Below are 22,394 nucleotides of genomic sequence, written 5' to 3' on the forward strand. Positions count from 1 at the left end.
AGTCATCTTGGTTTCGTGCATAAGCCAGGCAGCTCAGCCATTTCAATTTGTTCAAAATTGACAGAGAATGCGAAGCTGCAAGGAAAAAAATCTTTTAGATATCTTAAACTGCTAAGAGCAACAAACTCTAACCTGGATGTGATACACAGGTGCAAACCCAACAAAACTTCAGGCTAAAACCGTGTACAGTATGAGTTTCTCAAAAACTCGTTGTTAAACTTTATTGAATAACTTACAGATGCATTTAATTACTTATCATTATTACATCAAGTAGGAGAAGTATCAGAAAGTATTGTACTTCCCATATTTAATAAAGGTGATAATAACGATCCAAACAATTATCTGGGATATCATTTCTGAACTCCATAATGAAAATATTCACTGGCGCCATTCTTGGCAGGCTTACAGCCTGAGTAAAAAATAATGACCTTTTGAGTGAGTTTGAAGCGGGCTTCAGGAAATGTTATTCGACAGTTGACAACATCTTTTCACTAACGTGCATAGGTAGATCTTATCTGGATAGGGGAATGAAATTATATGCTTTAATCTTTCGATTCAATCAACAGGGATGCATCGTTCTACAAGCTCAGTTGCCAGGGAATATCCACAAAAATATTGTAAATAATAAAATTCCTGTACGAAAACAATAAAACGGCAATATGCGACGGGAACGAAGGATCGCCGTGGTTTCAAACGACATCGGGTGTTAAGCATGGCTGCCTTTTAAGCTCGCTTCTGTTTTCTATCTCCCTAGATGATTTGACATCAGCTCTGCCAGCTGGAATTAATTTTGTTGGTGTCGACATCAAAGCGTTGATGTATGCAGACGATACCGTCATTTTCTCTGAAAGCCCGGAAATGATGCAAATAATGATGAGCATACTGTCGTCTCACCGTTAATACAAATAAATCAAAAATTATGATCTTTAGAAATGGTACAGACAGATTCGCAAGAAATGAAAAGTGGAAATGGGAAAATATGAACTTAGAGGTGGCTAAGGAGTATAAGTATCTTGGAGTTTCTATAATACCAAAGCTTTCATTCAACCAACATCTCAATGCAAAACTAACAGAATCGAAAAAAGCTATCGATTGCAATTGGAAGGGGGTCCTCAGCAAAAAAAATATGTAGCCCCGAGTCCCAAATATAAGCACTTTGAAGCGGTGATGAGATCGATAATGTGCTACGCTACTCAGGTGTGGGAATTTCGTCAATATGACCAAGTCATGTAGAAAAGCTTTTGAGATACTTTATCGAAAAAAATCAACTATTTTATGACCGCTACACTTTGGAGACAATCTCTTTAAAACGAGAGGAGAGTTACTACATCTGAATTACCAACCATATTGTTCAGATGAAAACACAGAGTGTACCCTCTGCATCCACAGGGTTACAGAAGACGTACTGCACTTCCTAGCAATGCGCCCTATTTTTGCTGCAATCAGAAGAGGACACTGAGAAAAGAGCGTCTTAACTTTAAATGAAGCCAAAGGAATCCTAAATGGACAGGAGTGGAACGTGTTGAGCAGTAACGTCAAAACAGCGCTAAAATACCGATACCAAATCCTGAACGAAGCCTTCTGAACGCACATGAAATCCACCCTACAAAACGAACCTTATGAATCTTGATACAAATTTGTTTAGTCAATTAACTCAATACAACTTGAAAATATTAACAATTCTATTTATATTGCACTTGTTTAGATTATACTCTTTCTTCTGGCAGACGGCAAAATCCAATGTTATAACTGTGAAATTAAAAAAAAGACAATGAACAATTAAAATCACATTTTTATTTTTTACTTACCACTTATAGAAACTAAATTGTAAATATTATTTAATTAAATCAAAATATAGATAGAATAGAAACCTTATAATAATAACATTAATTAATCTACCAAATTTTTCCACCGATATAATACATCTGACTGTTGCAAAAGGCATTTCCTGTTAGGTGTTTATAACTTTATATTTTGGGATTTGTCTGTGCACTTAAATACATAATACTCAATAGTAGATCCTTTTTTTTTATTAATTCCAGGTACACCTGCGAATCAATGTTGTGCATAGTCCCAAAAGGATACTATTCGCGAAAACCATATGTGCTTATACCCACGACGATGTACCTAAATAGATAAAAACGAGCAACAGGAAAAAACGCAAATACAAATTCTGTCAGTATGAATAACACTCCTTTACATTCTACGCAAAATTTTAATTTCGCATTCGAGTTGTATTTAAATTATATTGCTCCCTGTAGATTATAACATTACCATCTTACGAGTATGTATAGATACTTGATACCATAGGTACATCGAACATGTACGATATTTACCCCAAATTTGTTTGCAAGTGATTATTTACTTGACGAATATCCAGTTTTATTTTTTGAGGGTTGTTAAATAAAACTCCATGTACTTAATATTTTGTTATTCAATGTTAATTTCACTAACACCTATGGCGGTGAGTACTTCGAGGCTTATGATTCTAGAACAATAATTCAAATAAATTTAAAACGATTAAATTTAAATGTGTCGGTATGTGAGGGTGTTACTTTTTAAATTCTGTATCATTATAGAAATACACACATTGCACAAAATGTCTGTTTGTCCTTTTCAAAAATTGTATAATTTTTTGTTACATAAGTCAGTTCAATACTCCATTTCTAAAGTCAGTCTAGCAATATCATATTTCATTTTGTTTTCTAACATGTAAGGTTTAATTTTCTTACAACATGGATAGCAGTTAAGTATTTACTTCAAAAATACCTAGATGTTAAGATTTTTAAAATCAAGTGTTCCAGCAAGGATATTCCCTGCAAGGATACTGCGCATCATAATACTACACTACGCTATCGCTACTCCATCAGACATGAACATTATAAGAAACTTCGTTTGTAACTGTTTTCTTTAAACTTTTCTCAAAGCTAACAAATTATTCCAAGATATTCATTTCCTTCCTGCCGTATGCCTTTAATCTTTGCCAACAATAAAAAAAGGAGTGACGGATGAAGTAAAGTTTTGCCTGCGGTGTATTCCATTAACATAGGATTAAAGACAATTCCAAGCTTCAGTAGCTTCCGTCTCTATTCATTTCCATATCAAAGAAAAGTTGACTAAATACTTTTCTTTTTTACTTTTGCTAAAATAATAATATGCTGTCGAAAAGTAGTTACATTTGTATTATCTCTTTTCGAATACTACTTTTGAAATAAAATAAAATTGAGTTACATATGAATTACTGAATTACTTAAATTATGATTTTTTCTAAGGTCCTTGTGGTACTAAAGAGTTCAGATTGAAAAACTCTCTATTTAGAAAGAAAATAAATTGAAAACACACAGAAAGATTTAAATGGGAGTTATGTTAATTCAAGCCTAAGGGTATGTGGGATATGTAGTTATAAAGGGTTGCAATTGGTTAAAAATGTGTATATTTCTTCATCGGCCATGGCAGTACTGTGTGTATATCAGTTGAATAGCCTAGAGGTTGACTCTTTTTTTTTTTTGAGAAAGTTTAAAAATAAAATTCTTCAATGAAACAAAAAATGTTGCTAAAATAGAGTAAATAACGATTGATTCGGTTAAAAATATGACCAATTTAAGAGATGGTATTTTAAAACATATTTTTGTTCTATTTAACTGTAGTCATTAATAATCAATCACTTTGAAACGCGGAGTTTTGTGAACTCGTTAAATTCTATTCATTCAACTAAGACCGCACTTTCGTTCAAATGTAAAATACGTTTAAGGCACCAGAATTGTTTCCAGCTATTTGTGATGCGCCTGTTAATTTCTTTATTTTGTTTGTTCTTGAATGATTTTAGCTGTAAGAAGAGTATAGTATAAAGTACTCTTGGAGATATTCGTAAGGTTTTAACTTAAAATATTAATTTTTGTAACGCGTGTGTTCTAAAACTTATACGCATAAGCACCTGACTCGAGTAAATTCCAGCTGGGAGGCCCAATTTTCATCTTCTTTTAAAAGAAATCGTATTTCAGCTATAAAGTGCTGAATATTCTATTCCAAGTCATCAATAGCATGGGGCTCATTTCTGATTTTCGAAGTAATAACTATGGTGCAATAATTCCAGCTGCCAATAGAGCAAAGTTAACAGTGACTTTTTGAGGATGTATAACAACTTCGGGATCATGATCACTCCAAATACGACAATTGTTGTTATTAATGTACATATTAAATAAAATGAACCGAAATTTGCTGAATGTGCTACGTACTTGAACAGTGTATGGCTTCTTTAAGGATGCGAACTATCCATTAGCGTAACCATGGTACAAAGCCAATCCACGGTTGAATTTCCGAATCTGCTGGGCAATTATGTCAATAGCATATTGAATATTTTTGTAATGACCTAAATTATTTTTTGAACAACTTCGAAAAAAATACAAAACAATTAGTGATGGTTTTCCAAATATAATGCCTATATCTTCAACATTCTGTTTAAATATTGAAAGTATATAAGGTAATGTTTAAAAACTCTTCATAAGTTCTTTGATTCCACCTGACTCACATAAATCTTAAAGAAAATATTTTCAACAAAAAAAAGGCAATACGGGTTAGTAGTAATTTTTTTTAACAAATCTCTTCTCTCGTCAAGTTTTTGAAATTATAAAAACAATGTTAAAAATTGGTCAGATTTAAAATTTGAACAAGTAGTTGAAGTCGGTGTTGGATTTCGAAATCAGCACTAAAAATTAACTCCAAATCGTATTTTTTTAAACCGAAAAAGCATTTAATCCATGTTTTTTTTTTTAATTTATAAAAGCAACTCAAATGCAGACTCCTTTAACTAACGACAGTTTTTTACGCTTGAAACTACTCGCACACAGAAATGGTTGAGAGTTGTCAGTCACTAGGCCCTAGTCCTTTATGGGATGTTGTGTTTTTTTTTATTAAGTTTGGATTATCATTTTATTGGAATTAAATTACAAAACAGCATCAGCAAAGTTTTTGAAAAGATCATTAATAGGGCTCTGACTAAGTGGGCTGCGGACAGCAAAATTATTCCGGATAAACAGTTCGGGTTCAAGGCGGGTCTTTACCTAAAACTGAGCAGGATTGGCATAAGCAAGTCATTGTTTTATATACTTTTTGATATGCTTAACGGTAGAAAGTTTGTTGTCAAACTTTCTGAAAAATGGTCTTCAACAGGGAGCGGTGAATTCGCCGATTCTATTAAGCATTTACACCAGCAATTTGATAGGTAGTCTTACAAAGGCAGTTGCGTACGCTGACGATCTAATTGCGTACAGAACGGCCCGAAAGGATGCGGTTATTAGAGTTCCCTTGCAGCGTGATTTTGACAAGATTCAGCGATATTGCGGCGACTGGAAACTGAAAATAAATGTCCAGAAGTCAGAGACAATTCTGTTCCGGACTCCGTTGGCTAGGGCCACGAGGCATACGTGCAAGAATTGGTCCAAAGTGGTCATCGTTGATCTTCACGGGCAGCCATTGGCGAGCAAAAGTGTAGTGAAGTACCTCGGTATCTGGTTAGATCAGTATTTGTATTTCGACAGACACATAAATGCTGCTCTGACAAGGGCCAGAGAAGCCTTCGCTCTGACGAAACGGCTGTTTTTTAGCAGTCGGCTTGACCCTAGAGTGAAGGTAATTTGCTACATGGCCCTCATACGGCCAATGATCGTTTATGGTTTACCTGTGTGGTTCAACGTTGCCCCTTCCCAGATGGAGAAGTTTCAGGTGTTCGAGCGGCAGTGTTAACGACGCTGTACCGGCTTATATCGAACAGCCGAATCTTCTTATTTGCATTACTTTTCCAACGAGGTTCTATACAACTCGTTCGAGGTCACATTGCAAGAGCTATGTCTTCGACCAACAATTTAATTTTCGGGGCGTTCTTTCCGAACGACGAGTATTTTGAAAGTGCACGCTTCAGCGGGCCTCTCCGTTGAGACCTAGGGCCTAGTGACGTACAACTCTCAACCATTCCTGTGTGCGAGTACTGTTGTCAGGAATGGAGGGTCCTACAATTTTAAGACGAATCCCTCTCAACAGGTACTGTTTACTTTTATATCAGAATTCTGAAATTTCAACGTTTATATTCTGAAGCCAGGAATCAATGTGATGCGTGGATTTTAGAGATAATCGACAAATTTCAAGAAATCAATACGCTTTCATCTATAAAATTGAATACATAAGTTCACTTTATCAAGTACGAACCTGTCAATATCAACGCTCGACAATTTTAAAATAAATCGTACTATAAAACCAGATTTTTACATGTGTTGCAAGTACTCGTATGCATAGAATTTCGTAATTATTCCATTGACTCAAGCTTAATCCCATTTAACTATTTACGCGACAGATATTCTAGAACTTCATATGATTGTTTTTGAGCAATCAAACAAGCTGTCATCTTAGTTGTTTATGATCTCTTATGATTCATTTATTTTTATACCAAAGGGCGGCATGGCTGTGTCTTGTGTATTTTCTAAGTACCGCGGTAAAAGCAAGTGATAGCTTTTTTTGTTTTTAATTGAAACATTGCGCGTTTAGTGCCATGGATGATGTCATTTGGCTTAAGAATTGTAAATGATTCATTTTGCTCCTCTCTTGTTGGATATTGAATGTGTCAAGCTAACAAGGCAAAAGCAAGGCAATAAGCAACAACCAAGTGCCAGTGTGTGCTCTGTGCTGTATTCGAAAACACTTTCAGACGTTCGGAGAGTCAGAGTATCGCTGTCACATTGAATCTAGACTGTTTGGTCAATTTCGTCTGGTTTAGCAAATCAATTAAATCCAATTAATCCCACAACACTCTTAATGAGTTGTAATAGATGGGTGACATAGTGATATGAATTCGTATGAGAAAACGTTCTGATGGAGGCAGCCAGTCGCCTTAATGGCACTGGATAGAACAACAGATTTCTCCATATTATGAATCTTTCTCACGCTACCAGTAAAGGCCACTGTGACTCCCCCGAACTTTTGCATGATTTTCAACTTGTTATGGGCATGTGTGGCATTTTTAATAATTAGTGCAAGTCGAGCAAGTGGTTGGGTTCTGGAAAATATTTTTGTACGAATGCCATCTGAACATTTTTTACTATAAACAAAAACACACATAAATATCTATACATTTCTGAAATAGTATCTACTCGTATATACTGATTACTCGGGCTTTTGCTAGAAATTGTGAAATATTTTTTGTTGTCGCGTTGTTCGCTCATTTAATTCATGGCCTAGTCGAAGTGGAAGAATCTTGTGATAGGATGCCATGTTGGGGAAACAAAACAATTTACTTAATTCATTTGTAGTGTAAGCTATGATGTGACTTATTGTCAAGTTTGCGTAGGTTTTTAGATGTTATGAAACTTTTTATGGTGCATAATTCGATAAGAAGGTATTGTTTGGCTAATTTTGAACAGCAAAACAATGAACATTTAAAATATACAAAGGTCTGAATCACGGAGAAAATTGAAAAATCACTAGTTGCAAAATTTTATGTCGCAATTTACGAAAATCCTTCCTTTGAGTAAAGCAAAATGAATGAGAAAGTTGTAATTTAGCATTCAAATCTTCGTGAAATGCAAAATTTTTATAATTTGGTGATTATTATCAAAAGTCATAATTCCAGCTTTTTCAAGTAAAAGTATCAACTTTTGAGTCGCAATCTACTACTTCAGGGAAATTATATAATTTGACTACTAATTAATCTTGTTTTGCGAAATATATACGGTGATTTAAGTTTTTTCAATCCTCAAACCAATTAAATATAATCACGATATAAATATTGAAGCTGCAAGATTGTAATTTACGAAATACTTATTTGCTGATTTAAGAAAAGCACTAAACAGTATTACAATTCTTTTAGTCTTAATCTACTATCTTCAGGGCAATAATTTAAAAATATTTATATGGTGATTTGCATGCACTAAATGCTCTCTCTACCAGTGATGGGACTTCTACCACTTAAGTGGTATTTCTACCACTTTCTTTTTTTTGTTTCTGAAATTCTACCACCTCCAACTCAAAATCTACTACTTTTTACCATTCGCTGGTTATAAAAATAATTTTTCGATTATTTCATTGTATTGCTGTATTGACATATTGGAAAATTGTTGAGGGATATATATTTTTACTTCTGTCATAGATCAAAAAAATAAAAAGATTTCATAAACTTTCAGAAAGCACTTGGTGTCGATGAACATCAAATTTTAAAAGTTTGTCAAACTCAGTGGCTTTCTTTAGAAATGGTATATAGAGCAATGGAATCCCTTATTTGATTTTTTTCATTTGAAGAGCCTAATCCTAAGGCCAGTATTTCAATTTTCTAGAAAATACAAATATTTTTTTTAAATATTATCGTCTTAAATTTAAAAATAATTAACGACTTGAACAGAATATTTCAATCTGAGACAACAGAAATCCACCTCTTAGTGGAAAGTATGAAATCTTTTAAGTTGAGCTTAGTAAAAAATTCTATTAAACAGGAAAATATTGACTTAAATACGGATGTAAAAATCCTGAAAACTATTTGCAACTTTAACTAGGAAAAGATATGTGCAGCTATTATGTTATGTGCATTCAACAACGATTTACTTTTTGTAATGATAAAGTTAATGAATTAAAATATTTAGATCCAAAAAAAGTAATTGCTGAACCAATGCCAACAGTCATATTTTCTGGTAGACGCTGCAAGCATTGAACTGCTCAATGTTGAGTAGAGAAAACTCATAGACGAGTGTAAAATAATAGAAAGTTCCAAGAATGATGGCATTGTACAACAGCCGATTTTTCTTAAAAAATTGAAAGATACAAATATGGGAGATTTAATTTTCGAAAACCTGCAAGAAAAATTGAATTTCTTAACCAAAAATTTAATTTAAGATGTAGCGATTCTAAAAATGTATTAATACAAAATTTAATAAACCAATAAATGTATATAATTTATTTATTTATAAATATACATGTAATATATATGTTTTTGTTGTATTACTATTTTTTTTTGTTTAAATTATTTATTATTTATTTATTTATTTTCTTATATGTTAATTAATTTATTTATTTATATTGTCTATATATTTATTATTTATTCCCTGTTACAATTATTATTTAAAAACGCAAATATTATGCCCCATAGCCTGGCAATTCCTTTAGATCTTAAGTTTTATTTTTATTAAGTCATTTTTTTCCTTTTATATAAGACCCTGCATAAAACATATTAAATGAAGGTTTTAATCATAGTTTCTTCAAATGTAATCTCCAATTCAAAATATCTTTAAAATATTATAAAATTTTTCAGTTGTAAGATATAAATTAAATATCAAATCTCGGAGCAAGCTGCGTATTATAAAAACAAAAACAATAATTTGTAAAAAGCATTTATCTATGAAAATAAAATATCTATCTATCAAAACCTGTCATTGTACATATTACAACTTTCTTGTTTGCCACATACTCATAGCGCAGCAGCTGAACATTAATTTCAGCCAACTCAATACTATCAAAAAATATAAAAAAAAAACAAATTGAGCAAAACTGTACTCAACATTTTAGCTGCAAGAAAAATTTTGGCCAACTAGCACATTTTGATCCCCCAGAGGTGTTGGTTAAATATGCTTCGAAATACCAATTCAAAGATGGTTCTTATATAAAATAATTATTTTATAGGTTGCGAACAAGATATGTGAATATAAAACTATTTTGAATGGACTGATTTTGTTTTGTTTTTTTACCACCTTTCTAACACCTTTTTGTTGGGATATTTACCACCACTTTGATTTTTCCAAGTCCCATCACTGTCTCTACTCTCGCCTCTCGGCTTCTCAATTGAAATTCCATACCATTCGATTCGTTTGCAAGACACTCGCGCTTGCGTTATTATATTGTGTTTGTGATGAGTGGTGTACAAAAATATAAACAAGTTATACAGAAAATAAATTAATTATTCTTCATTTGTTTATTTGTTTGATTTTCCCGAGTGAACCAAAGATAATATAATTGTTTAGAAAAAAGATTATGTTAAAAAAATTAAAACTACAAAGCGTTTGTGTCCTATAACGAGTTTCCTATAAAATTAAGGTTCCTATTGACGATGTATGAAACTATTCTCGCTAGAGTTCGTCGAAACGGTCTACCTACTTTCAAAAAGAGGAGCAAATGCGAGACCCTACGCACAGTTCCTGAAGAAAGAGAAGGTTTGCAAAAGTAAAACAAAGTTTGCGGGTTTCTTGTTTAATTTTTAAAGTTTTTGTTTATACTTAAGACCTGTATTGTCCCCATCTGACGACAAAGAGTGATTAAAAACACATTCCACTCCAAGACCACACAAAAATAACGTACTGAAGAAATAGCCTTGAAAACAAAGGATATTTCAGGTTTGTTTCAAGAATGGCCATCTTATAAAAACAGATGGACCACGATCGGGAACACCTACTAAAAATTAATAAAACTTGTTTAATGTATTTCAATTTTAAGTTTTTAAATTGTAATTTGCATACAAGAACTTTTAATTCAGCGCGCCATGAATAGAAAAAATATGCCTGAGAATACGAAAATCAATAAGTTTATGTTGTAAATTACTTAATAAAGATTGTCGATTTTGCAAAAAATTGTTCTTGAATCCCTACATCAAGTAAATTAATCTTTAAAAGCTACAAATTGCCGCAGAAACTGTTCCAAATTACAACTCAAAAGTTTTAATTTAAAGATAACTTTAGTTTTCATTTGCTCACTAATGTATTTGGTCACATTCTTAGAAACCAGGGGATTAAATTTACCACTTGTGTTTGTAGGTACATATTTCTAAAACTATTCATAATCTACAAGAAAACAATTTCAATCAACAAACTCCTTCTGAAATTTGCAAATAAGCAAAAGCAACAATTTCAGAAAAGTTAAAAACAAAATTATATCATTAAAAAAAAGTTTGCCATGGACAAAATTCCAGATGTGAATTCAACACATCAAAGATAAAAGTAATAATAGGTGAGATAAATGAGATCTATTTATATAAAGGGTCGTTTTTAAGATGTCCGATTTTGCAATTGGGAATACTTTTTTCGGAGTTGGTCTTTTTGAAAGCTGTCACTTGTCGTCGCGCAGCGGAATCGGTAATTCAAGTAACCATGGTTCTGTTTTGCACCACGTTCTTCTTGTGGCGGAAGATCTTAGTTTGCGGGCTTACAAAATCCAACTCGTGCTGAATGAAAGCGCTCGCACGTCCGTTGAATGAGCCCAAAACCTGAATTAGGTTCATTTTTGGTTGAATGGATACGCTAATAAGCAAAATTGTCGTACTTAGAGTGATCATAATCCACAAGCCATTGTTGAGACGTCATTAAATCCACAAAAAGTCACTATTCAGTGTGGTCTGGGCAGAAGGAATCAGTGCTCCATATTTCTTCAAAAATGAATGGGGAAAGGAATAGAGTCACTATTAACGACTTTTTCATATCTGAATTGAAGGATGTTGATGTAGTTCCAACAAGATGGCGCTACATGCCACACAGCAAACGAAACAATTAATTTGTTAAAGGCACCAAAAGGTAAGCGCTTTATATCACGTCGCGTAGAAGGTTTGTAGCGTGTCCTCAGGGATCGTGCCATTTAACACCGATGGTGTATTTTTTTTGGGGCATGTGAAATTGCTTATCTTCGCAGATATGTAAGTTCAAGACTTTAAACGCCTTTCTTGCATATGACCTCAATAGATTCAAAAAGTGATTTAAAAAAAACTGGAATTTATTCGAGCCAGCCGTGTGGGCATCTACCCGATTTCATTCTGAAGATGAAGCGGCTGCATATATTACTTACGGTCATATGTCCTGGGACACTTTACTGAATTTTGAAAACTTATAGCTGAGCGTAAATACTCCTATGTAAATTTTAGCTATTATTTAAAACATTCTCTTTATATATTTGTAAGTGCCTTCCTATCAGATTTAAGATAATTATAAGAGGAGGCAAATAACAATTTAGGAACAATCTATACTCCAAAAACAACATTAACACCTCATTATTTGGTTCTTTCCCAAAAATGTGATTTTCAAATCTCTATGCACCCTTACTTTTTTTTCACATTTGTTTGTTTACTTGAAAAATCTATCTGTTTCCATCCGGAAAAAAATTCGATATTTTTTTTCAAAGCTCGTATCAGTTGCCTACCAATTTTTACTTGTCAAATACAATTTATGTGAAAATGTGGTTAAACCACTGTTTTTTGGTAAATATGTATATTAAATGATATTTAAAGCAAAAACGGTGATAAAACAAATGTTGCCTGTTTTACTATCATTTAACACACACAACACGACAACTCTTTCCTAAACCACTTACTACCATGACAGCACAATTATGGAATTCAAGATTTGTGAAAATTATAAAAATTATTATAAGCGCTAAAGCAAAACTGTATAATACACTTCCTTTCTGATTTTTATTATCATCACTTTCAATCGCTTTTAACATTCAACAAACTAATGGTCAAAGTTTGAGTGCTTTAGCGAGCCAGAAACAGGCCACAGGCCAAAGGCTACTTTGAAAACGTTGACGCACCTACTCCTACTTCATAGATGGGGTGACAAACCGCACCTAGATGTCCACTCCAGACTCTTGGGAATACAAACATACATATATAGACTTAGTATAATAAAGTATTCAAAGGATTATCAAATACACAAAACCTTGGTTATCGTACTAATTAATGCAAGCATTTTTGTATAGAACATGAAGACAAAATCTAAAGGAAGAACTCAGCGCGTTCATCACGCGAGAAGTTAATTAATTGGAAACTCAATAGCTAGGTGAGTGTCAGACTACATAATATGTGGACGTGGAAATGGATATTGGGAAAATAAAGGATTGTTTTTTGTCAACATTACGCATTACTTATTATTATGCTGATGTGCATAATAAGTAAGAACTATTCGTATGGTTTCCTTTTTATTCGCCTCCCTGTTGAGAATCTAAGATATTCGTTAGACCACCATTAACGTCAAGTATGTGATGAATATGAAATATTTGCATAGTTTGTTAGTTTGCTAGTAAACACCTACTTATGTAGATTGTGCATATAAATGTGTAAAGACACTTATATCTGCCTAATAAAAGAAAATTTTGAATTCACTCTTTTACAAAACTTAAACAAACTGCGTTTTCTAGAGACAATTATTCGGCAGATCTCTGCATTAAGTGTCACTGTGTTAATGGAACTGACGTTGATATACCTTAAGATAGCTTAAATACCTGATTACGACGAAATTTCTACAGTGTACTTGTTTGACCAATTCTTTAATCAACGCAAAATAGTGTATAGCGCCGCATGTATATGTACACGTATTTTACTTCTTGCCCAACACCAATATCTTTGAGCTCATTCTTATAACGTGACACAATTGGGTCAGTTTTCAAGAATTCCTGAGTTCATTTATGGCCATACAAAAACATGTGCCGAAATTTGTTTTTTTTTTAAGGATTTGTATTGGTGTGTAACAATCTTTCGGACTGTAACATTACTTTTTAAAGACGTATTTACGAAAGCAGCCATCGCAGCATATGCAAACGCTTAAAATCTCGAAGTATGTTTTTTTATAAAACTTCACGTTTTGACAGGTCAAGCATTCAATTCTACTGCTTTAACGAAAGAGACGAACATTTCTGGAAAAATTGTATGATTTTTATAGTTTGAGCTTAAAAATCCATTAAGAAAATTATATACCCTATAATAAAAAAAAATAAATAAACAGCTGGGTTTTGATTTTACAATTCGGAACAATATCGTTGCACTTAATATTCCAGTAATAGTCATTCACGCTAAAAATCACCAACAAACGTTGAAAACGTAGAAATTTCTGGATTAAACGCATAGTCCACTTCTATTCAGATGACAAAGTTACTTTACTTGAAGGCAGTCCATTTTCACAACTTCAGACGAAGAAATAAGTTTCAAGAGAAACACCTTTTAAGTCATAGTTAATTCAATTATAGCTCGAATTTCTTGTCGGTTCGATGTTTAAAATTCGAAAATTTAAATTCTACATTTTCATTTTTATGCGGCAGTTTAAAACAATGGACAAAATTGGATTAAAAACTCCGCTACAAGGTTCATCCAAAAGTATAACTCGCATGTGTCTCAAGGGTTGAAAGAAGAAATAATTCATCTGAAACACAGTTATGAAGCCAATTTTGAAGCAGAACTTCCGCCATTGAGTTTACTCAATGCTATTTATTCCCAGAACTTATAGACGATTATTCCCAACATTTGTTTTGCTCGCCGTGTGTTTTCCACCATACCTGTATCCGTAGCTAGTGCCGAACGTTCATTTAGCGTTCTTGCCAGAACAAGGAATTTTCATCATTCGTGCTCATCACAAGATCATGTTTCCGGACTTGCTACACTATGCATCGAAGCACCATAGGCAAGGAAATTGAATTTATATGCAATTATTCTTGTTTTCCTGCTCAGAAAGATCGTTTGCAAAAAGCAAATATTTCATTGAATGCAAACTGAGTCTAATGAAAACAGTGTGATAGTATTTTAATATAAATAAAAACTATTTAATGTAAACCTTTTAAAATACATTGTTTTTTTTTAAGACAAATTTGAAATATTTTTACTTCGCTCCATTTTATTTCCATAGTAGGTAAAAGATCTTCATGCTGATTTTTTTGTTAATAGTTAATTGACTGTATTATCAGTTACTAAAATGTCGTTGGCAATATCGAATTGAATCTATGATTCTGTTCGGAATGTGATCTACTCGCATGTAGAATTATTTTATACCCATCCTTCATTTTAACTAAATTGGACGATACCCGTGAGATTGATGATTAACACTTTTTTTGGGTTCACATTTCAAACAAAAAATTATTATTTCCGTTAATTCCAACCAATTTAATGCTATTCGTAATTGAAATTAGAACGTACCATATCAGTAGGCATGAACTTTGAAAAAATGGTAAATATGGGAGGCGAGATTTTTCCGTCCCAGGCCCGGAATTTCTCTTGACGCCCCAGTGAAAAATTTAATGCAATGCAAAAAATGAACTTCAAATAGTGTTGAGGAGTGAGGTCTATTGTATCATAAGGGTCTTAGCTAAAAAAACAGAACTGAAAGAAGCCTAGTTCCGCGATTGAAAACCACAACCACTATTACGCTCCCACAACTGGGTTTACCTCTCAGACTGGCCGAGACCATAATGGACAAGATCTAGGGGCTCCTGTCTCCCGTGGTATCCGTATATAGCTTCAGGTCAAGCTTTCCAACCGTTAAGGTTACTTCCAGATAGATTCCTTACCTTTGATGACCTACATGACCACCTGTGGAAGTACGGAACCGAAAATTCAAGCAGGTAAACACCGATCCGCCAAAGAAAATACTGATCAAATACTAGCTTCATTTAGTCCAGCAAGGAGAAGAAACACAGGCGCCAGCATTTTAAGTAGGAAACAAGTGATTCCTGAGCACCTAAGGTTGAGTAATGACATTCCTCAAGTGTATGTTACATCCATAAAATATTCGAATAATGGGCCTAAATGATTTAACCCTTGGAGAAGAACATTCGATCTTGAGACTATGTAAGTATGTCAGAACCAGAAGTAGCGGCCTTATTCCAGAAATCATATTTAGGAAAGTTATCTTTGTTAATGTTGGTATTAAAACAAAGGTAATGACTTGTAGAATTTTTTTAGTAAATAAAATATTCTATTTTCCAGACATTTTCTCTTAGTTCATTTTTAAATTTTTAATGATGAAATCGTTTCAAATAAACAGTTGGTTGTTACTTTCACAAATATTATATTTGATCATGAAACAAAATATTCAGCGATGTAAGCTAATAATAGCTATAACATGGCCCTCTTAAATCGGGACATTTTTTTTCAATACAAATGTTTTCAATGGTCAGTGTAAGAGATTCTAAAAAATAAAATGCACGACTGGATCGCACGAGCTTGCTCCTTTATGCAAAAAGTTTTTAAAAGTACCTTTATAAGATTTAAAAATATACCTGTAAAATGATTTTTTCTTTTAAGATATATGCCATTTGATTTGTCAAAAAAAATTCATTTTTCATTTTTTTTTTGGAAATCATTAGACCGGTTCAATTTTTTCGTATAACCAAATTTTCTTAAAAATATTTTGGTTATGCAGTAGTTTAGTGATTGAATAGAAATTAAATCTGGACGAATCATTATATACATATATATAATTTCGTTAGCATGTCTCCCTTTTACGACTCTCTTATTAACAAAAAAGGTGTTAAAACAAAAAGAATTCTCCGTAAACTATGCGAATGGTATTTTATTTAATACTAATTTATAATTTGTTGAAAAAAACTTATCCTTTTATTATAATAAAAATATGAAATACTCGGAAAATATTATGTTAAGGGAAATGGTTTGTGTATTTGAATAAACTTATCGAATACCCACCATTTTTTGTCGGTAAGCTAGTTTTCGCATTCTAGGACAACTCATCCCGGAAATGAAAAATACTTTTAAGCATTCTTAACGAAAACAATTGTTTGTGTATTCAACTATAGTTCGTTCAAAGCTTTTTCCCTCGGATAGCTTTATTTTAATTTAATATTAGAAGAACCAGGATGGAAAAAAGATTACCTAAGGATAAGAAAGAGGCACAACATACATGTTTAAATTGTAAAGCGATCGCCTATTGGTTGTGTAGTTAGGTAGGTGTCTAAAACGGATAAATAATAGTTCATTGGCGTGCTCAGCTTTATGCAGATAGATAGATAAAGACATGTTTATGATGATAATGAAGGAATCTTATTGGTAGGTAGAAGGTACTTACTTTCTGGTCCGTTTCTTTAACTTGTACTAAATTTGTATTCTTTTATATATGCGACGGCACATAAAATATGTGTGAAACAACCTAATTTCTAAAGAATAATATTTTAAAATCATATATACAAAGGTAACAAGATAATACTTCTTAATAGACACTTTAAAACAGATTGTTAATTAAACATATAATATTCGTTAATCCGATGCAGTGGCGCTGCACGGCCATCGTTGGTATTTACAATAGATATAGTTATAAAAATACATAAATATGTACCAAATGCATTAATTTGGATAAAAGATAGGAATGTAATTAAAATTTTGTCAAAATAATACCCTTTTTCGGGCTCATGCACAGTGAGATGGGAGGGGTTTACATTTAATACAAGTACAATGATTTTAAAAAAAACTAACTTAAGATTCAAAATTTTACCTCAAAAATAAGTTTGTCTTCAAAAATTTAAATGCTATTTTATAAGTCAAAAAACCCTTGATTTTTCAATTTTTTTTTTTTGGAAAACCGTTAGAGCGGTTTTTCTTAAAATTAATTTCGTATACCTAAATAATATAATATACGCTTAATAACATTTAAGGGAAAATTTGTTTAAAAAAAAAAATAAAATTTTCGTTTTTCTACCAAAAAATTTTATCAGGGACAAAAAAATGAAAAAAACGCCTAAAGCGAATCTGCTCAAAACCTTTACTTCCAAGTTTTAGCTGAATAGACTCAATGGTTTAGGCTGTAGGAGCATGAACAGACAGACAGGACCCACTTTTTCGACTTCTCTACCATCGTAATATCACGTTTGTTTAAAATCTCGAGTTCGAAATTTTGCACGAATGCAAAACTTGCCATAAAGTTTCTATATGTTTAGATTTAGATTTAGATTTATTCATTGAATGCATACACAGTAAGACGTACATCTTATAATATTAGTGATATGCTAAAATACAAAACATAAAATAGTTAACAGGCTACTTCAAAGATGAATTTATATAAATTTTTTGAGTTTAAATAAAATTTAATTTAATTTAATTAATAATTAATAATCTCATTCTTTAAATTCAAATTGATTTATTCAGTTAAAATTACAATTAGTATATAATATTAATATACATATGTATATTTATACAAATTTTGTAGTTCAGTTCGTTATTTAAAATCATGTAATATAAAATTCGTACATATTAATCTCAACTCTCAACTTTATGCGAGGATCTTTGAATATTAGGCACTTTGAAAATGACTTCGGAGTTCTAATCGAAACCTAGTTTCTCCATTTAAAGTTTTCAAGTTTCTAGGCAGAAGATTCCACAGACGAATAGCGTAAACAAAAAATTGTTGTTCAGAGGTACGACAGGAATAATGAGGGTGCATAAGCATTAAGGATCTGCTTGAGGAACTGAATTGAATCCTATTATATAAACTAGAAGGTTGTTGCGTGTTTATTATGTTACAGAGTAGGAGTAGAGTCCTGTACCGCATGAGATGATCAAAGGAAAAGTTGTAAATTTGGCGTGAAAATTCCGAAATACGATCAAAACGACGTAGACCAAAAATGTAGCGAGCTATGTTATTAAAGGCGACATTCAATTTCCTTCTACTGTTGGCATCACAGTTGCTAAAAACTTCGCAACCATAAGTTAATATTGGGATCACAATCGTTTTGGCAATCATCATCCGAGTGTTCAAGGGCGTAAAATGTTGTGACGACCATAACATTCTAAGAACCCCATAAACCTTACCCACCGCCACATTGATATGGCTGTCCCAAGTAAGTCTCCTGTTAAACAACATGCCTAGATTTCGCGCATTCGATGTAAATTCAATTGGTATACCATTCAAGCAGATGCTTGGAAAATACTCCAGGTTAATTGCTGATTTATTGATGATAACACATTTTGACTTGGTAGGATTTAAGAAAAGACCATTATTCTGAGACCAATTTGATATTTTTTCGAGATCTTGGTTGATAGTATAAGCTCCATCTTCTATTAGCCCCAGGGGACAACTATAGATCAACTGTACATCATCAGCAAACATTTGAATCGCACATCCCGAAATCTGAGTTGGTATTTCATTAATGTATAGAGAGAAGAGAAGGGGACCCAAAATAGAACCCTGGGGAACTCCTCTGGTTGTGGGAAGGAATGACGAAATTTTGTTATTAACCGACACCGCCTGAAATCTATCTTGCAGATATGTTTTTATCAACTTAACCGCCAATGGAGACAAACCATAATAACTAGAAAGTTTCTGACATAAAACGTGATGGTCCACCGTATCAAAGGCTTTTGAAAAGTCTAGTAATACTAGAAAAGATACTAGGTTATCATCTAATGCCAATCTTATTTCTTCAACTACATTGACTATTGCTGTAGTACAACTGTGCTTCTCACGAAAGCCAAATTGTTTACTTGACAACAAGTTCTGTGATCTGATATGGACATTGAGCTGTTTTTGGAGAATTTTCTCGAAAACCTTGGACAGGAAAGGTAATATGGAGATGGGCCTGAATTCATCCGTGTTTCGACCCTTGGGAATTGGAATGATTTTTGCCCTTTTCCAATCATCAGGGTAAACGCCCGTCATAATTATAGTGTTGAAGATATGGGTCAAATAGGTTAAGATGTATGGTAAAATTGCTTTCACAAAAACTGGATGTATGCCATCGATTCCAACCGCATTCGATTTGATGCTAAGTAAGCTTTCAACGATATCTGTATTATCAATACCAACAAAGTCAAATGACATACCTTGGTGAGAAGTATTAAGAGATTCCCGAGTAAGTGATGAGGATGAGTTATGAGAGAGATGTGGAAAAGGAAGCGAAACAAAGTTTTGGTTTAATACATCTACATCTATGTTCCCATTATACTCAATATTAGATCTACCTACCCCTAATTCTCTTAAATTTTTCCATAATTGGCGTTTGTTGGCTGTTCCTAACTTTAAACTGTACGCTTCGATTTTAGCGGATCTAATTTTAGCATTTGCTTGGTTACGAAGAGTACGATAGGTTTCGAAGTGTATTACAAGTCTATATCTCTTCCACTCACGGTAAGCACGATCCCGTTGAAATAGAAGCCTACGAATTTCATTCGAGAACCAAGGACGTTGATAATTTATAATTTTATATATGTCGCAAGGAAAAATTCATTATTGTTTTCAATGTATGGCAACGGCCTAGGCACTGATAAAGCTTCGGTTCCCATCGATCACCGAAATCAAGCATCAATGAGCGTGGTTAGTAGAAAGATGCGTCTCGAAACCTACCGCTAGTTGTTGTCATGTGTTCTTTTTGCCTGTTGTTCTTTCTCTTCGTCCTTCTGTCTTGTATTAATGTCTTGTGTTGTTATCACCTCATAAATAGTCTAGTCGCTCAAGGTGTTGTGTTCCCTACTCTATACATTTATGTGCTGAGTAGTGTGAAATGTAATGTAATGTATGTTTTCAATGATTAACTAGGACCTTAAAGTGGTTAATAATGACTATTTTTTCAACTTTGCACTACAATTTTTTTTACTCCAATTGCTTAAAGAGAGATCTTAGACAAAAATTATTCATCATTAACCACTTTTTATACTAACACATATTAGAATGTAGAAGCTTTAAAGCGGGTCTTTATCTTTCAGTGACTTGAAGTCAAATACGTTATATTTGTTGATAAATAAATACCCTCTTTAACTTAAAAAATAACGAATTTGTCACACATATGCAAGTTCCATTGCTATGTATGTCAACAAGCAACCTCAATTAAAAACACACCCTCGATTCTTTTTAAACTACATACTCGTATAATAGCTGATGATATTGTCTAGATACTTAGTTGATTTCTTCAGGGAATCACATGATAATGTGTTAATTTGAGAACAAAAACTGACTATCCCCTAATTGCTGTTATTAACATATTCCGATGCATTAGGAGTAGTACCTTCCTTAATGTTTTCTACTACAAACTAGAAAATATTTATTTTTTTTAAATATTTTGTTTTTTTAAAACTTCTCTTACTTTATTATGAACATTTGAAATAATGTTCTGTCAGAAAATCAAAATATTTCAGAGATCATTCTTGATCTAATCATAAACTAAACACTCGAGGTTCTTTTGACGTAGACATTGTACAACAAATTCATCCTATGACAAAAATTATGTCCCTTGTTGGTCTTCAAGGATCGTATATACCTACATACAAACAAAAAATAGTAATGTCCATAAACTTCTGAATTTGAATTCTTTTTCTTGTCGAAATTTTTCTACTAAACCCTAATTTATGCTAAGTAAAGGTATAACGATTACAAAATCGATTAGATTCAAGGGTCTTGAGCTGCAATCAATTTCCCTGTATTTCTTATGTCATATGCACAGAAAAATAATCAAAAGCAAAAAGTAAACCAAATAATTGTTTACCTTCCACAATAAGGTTTAAGGGGTGGCAATAGTTGAGTGGCACTGATGATAGTTCCGCTATGGCTATCCATAACTCAAGGACTAAAGTTGATGCTATCTGCAATTATAAACATTTTCACCTTCCATATTCCGCTATATACACCTTCCTAGCAAGTTTTCCTCGAGCTTAGGGACGTTACTCGTGATATATTCTTGATGGTGGTCGTCGCGGCCGCCGGCCGCCACCGTGGGACTTACTAGCCATTACTTAATTATGTTTCTTTATCAAATAAAAGGGTTACAAAGACAGAGGTGAAATAGTTGTTTTATTAATGCAGGACTTCGCCACACCTTCTTAACATGATATGACGTTCGCCTTGCGTTTATTTTAGTTTTGTTTAATACAGACATTGGGAACGAGGCAAATACTAATTTAATTACTGGTTTGTTAAGAGAAGGCAAACTTTAATAATTATATCGTTCTATCATATAATTTATGAGAATTTATTACGTTCTGTAAGTACATTTCCTAAAAACAAATGTAGCTCAAACAATGCATAATAATAAATGGAACTTTTTGGTATGCAATATTATAAATTTGTTTCTCATCGCTTCTTTTGAACAATGAATATTTTCAAATGCTTAAGAAATCGTATTTGTTGTTGCCACAAATCTCTTCATTTCCTTAAAAATTTACTTTTTATGGAGAGTTTACAATTCAGAAATTCTAGAAACGTACACTGGTTCTTAAAAATGTTCATACAGCATCGAATACTTTCGGACCTTCATTTCAAGTGAAATTAAATCAGCTGACATACAGTGGTGGCCAAAATAATAAGTGTGAATTTATGTTACTCCAATTTTATCACATAACATGTATTGTAAGTTAATATTATTTCCAATTGTTAATGCAAAATTGAATTAAAAAAAAAAACAAAGTTTATAAATCAAAATATAGATAAAGCTATATATAAAATTCAAATTAAGGAAAATGAGTGAATCTGTATCCTTAAAACGTCAATACTTGTATCGTGGCCTTTGATCTTAAGAACCGCTGCACACCTTCTTGGATTAGTTCTTGACATGTTCCCACAAGGGTTGCGTTCCATGTCAACTTCAAACTAAGCGTGCCTTCAACTCTCTTAAGTGATTTGTTGAATAACAAGTCTATATGGCCGTTTTCAGTTCAAGTTAAACAATTTATAAACTTTCCAAAA

The sequence above is a fragment of the Eupeodes corollae genome, chromosome 3 (genome assembly GCF_945859685.1).
Source record: "Eupeodes corollae chromosome 3, idEupCoro1.1, whole genome shotgun sequence".
Lineage (NCBI taxonomy): Eukaryota > Metazoa > Arthropoda > Insecta > Diptera > Syrphidae > Eupeodes > Eupeodes corollae.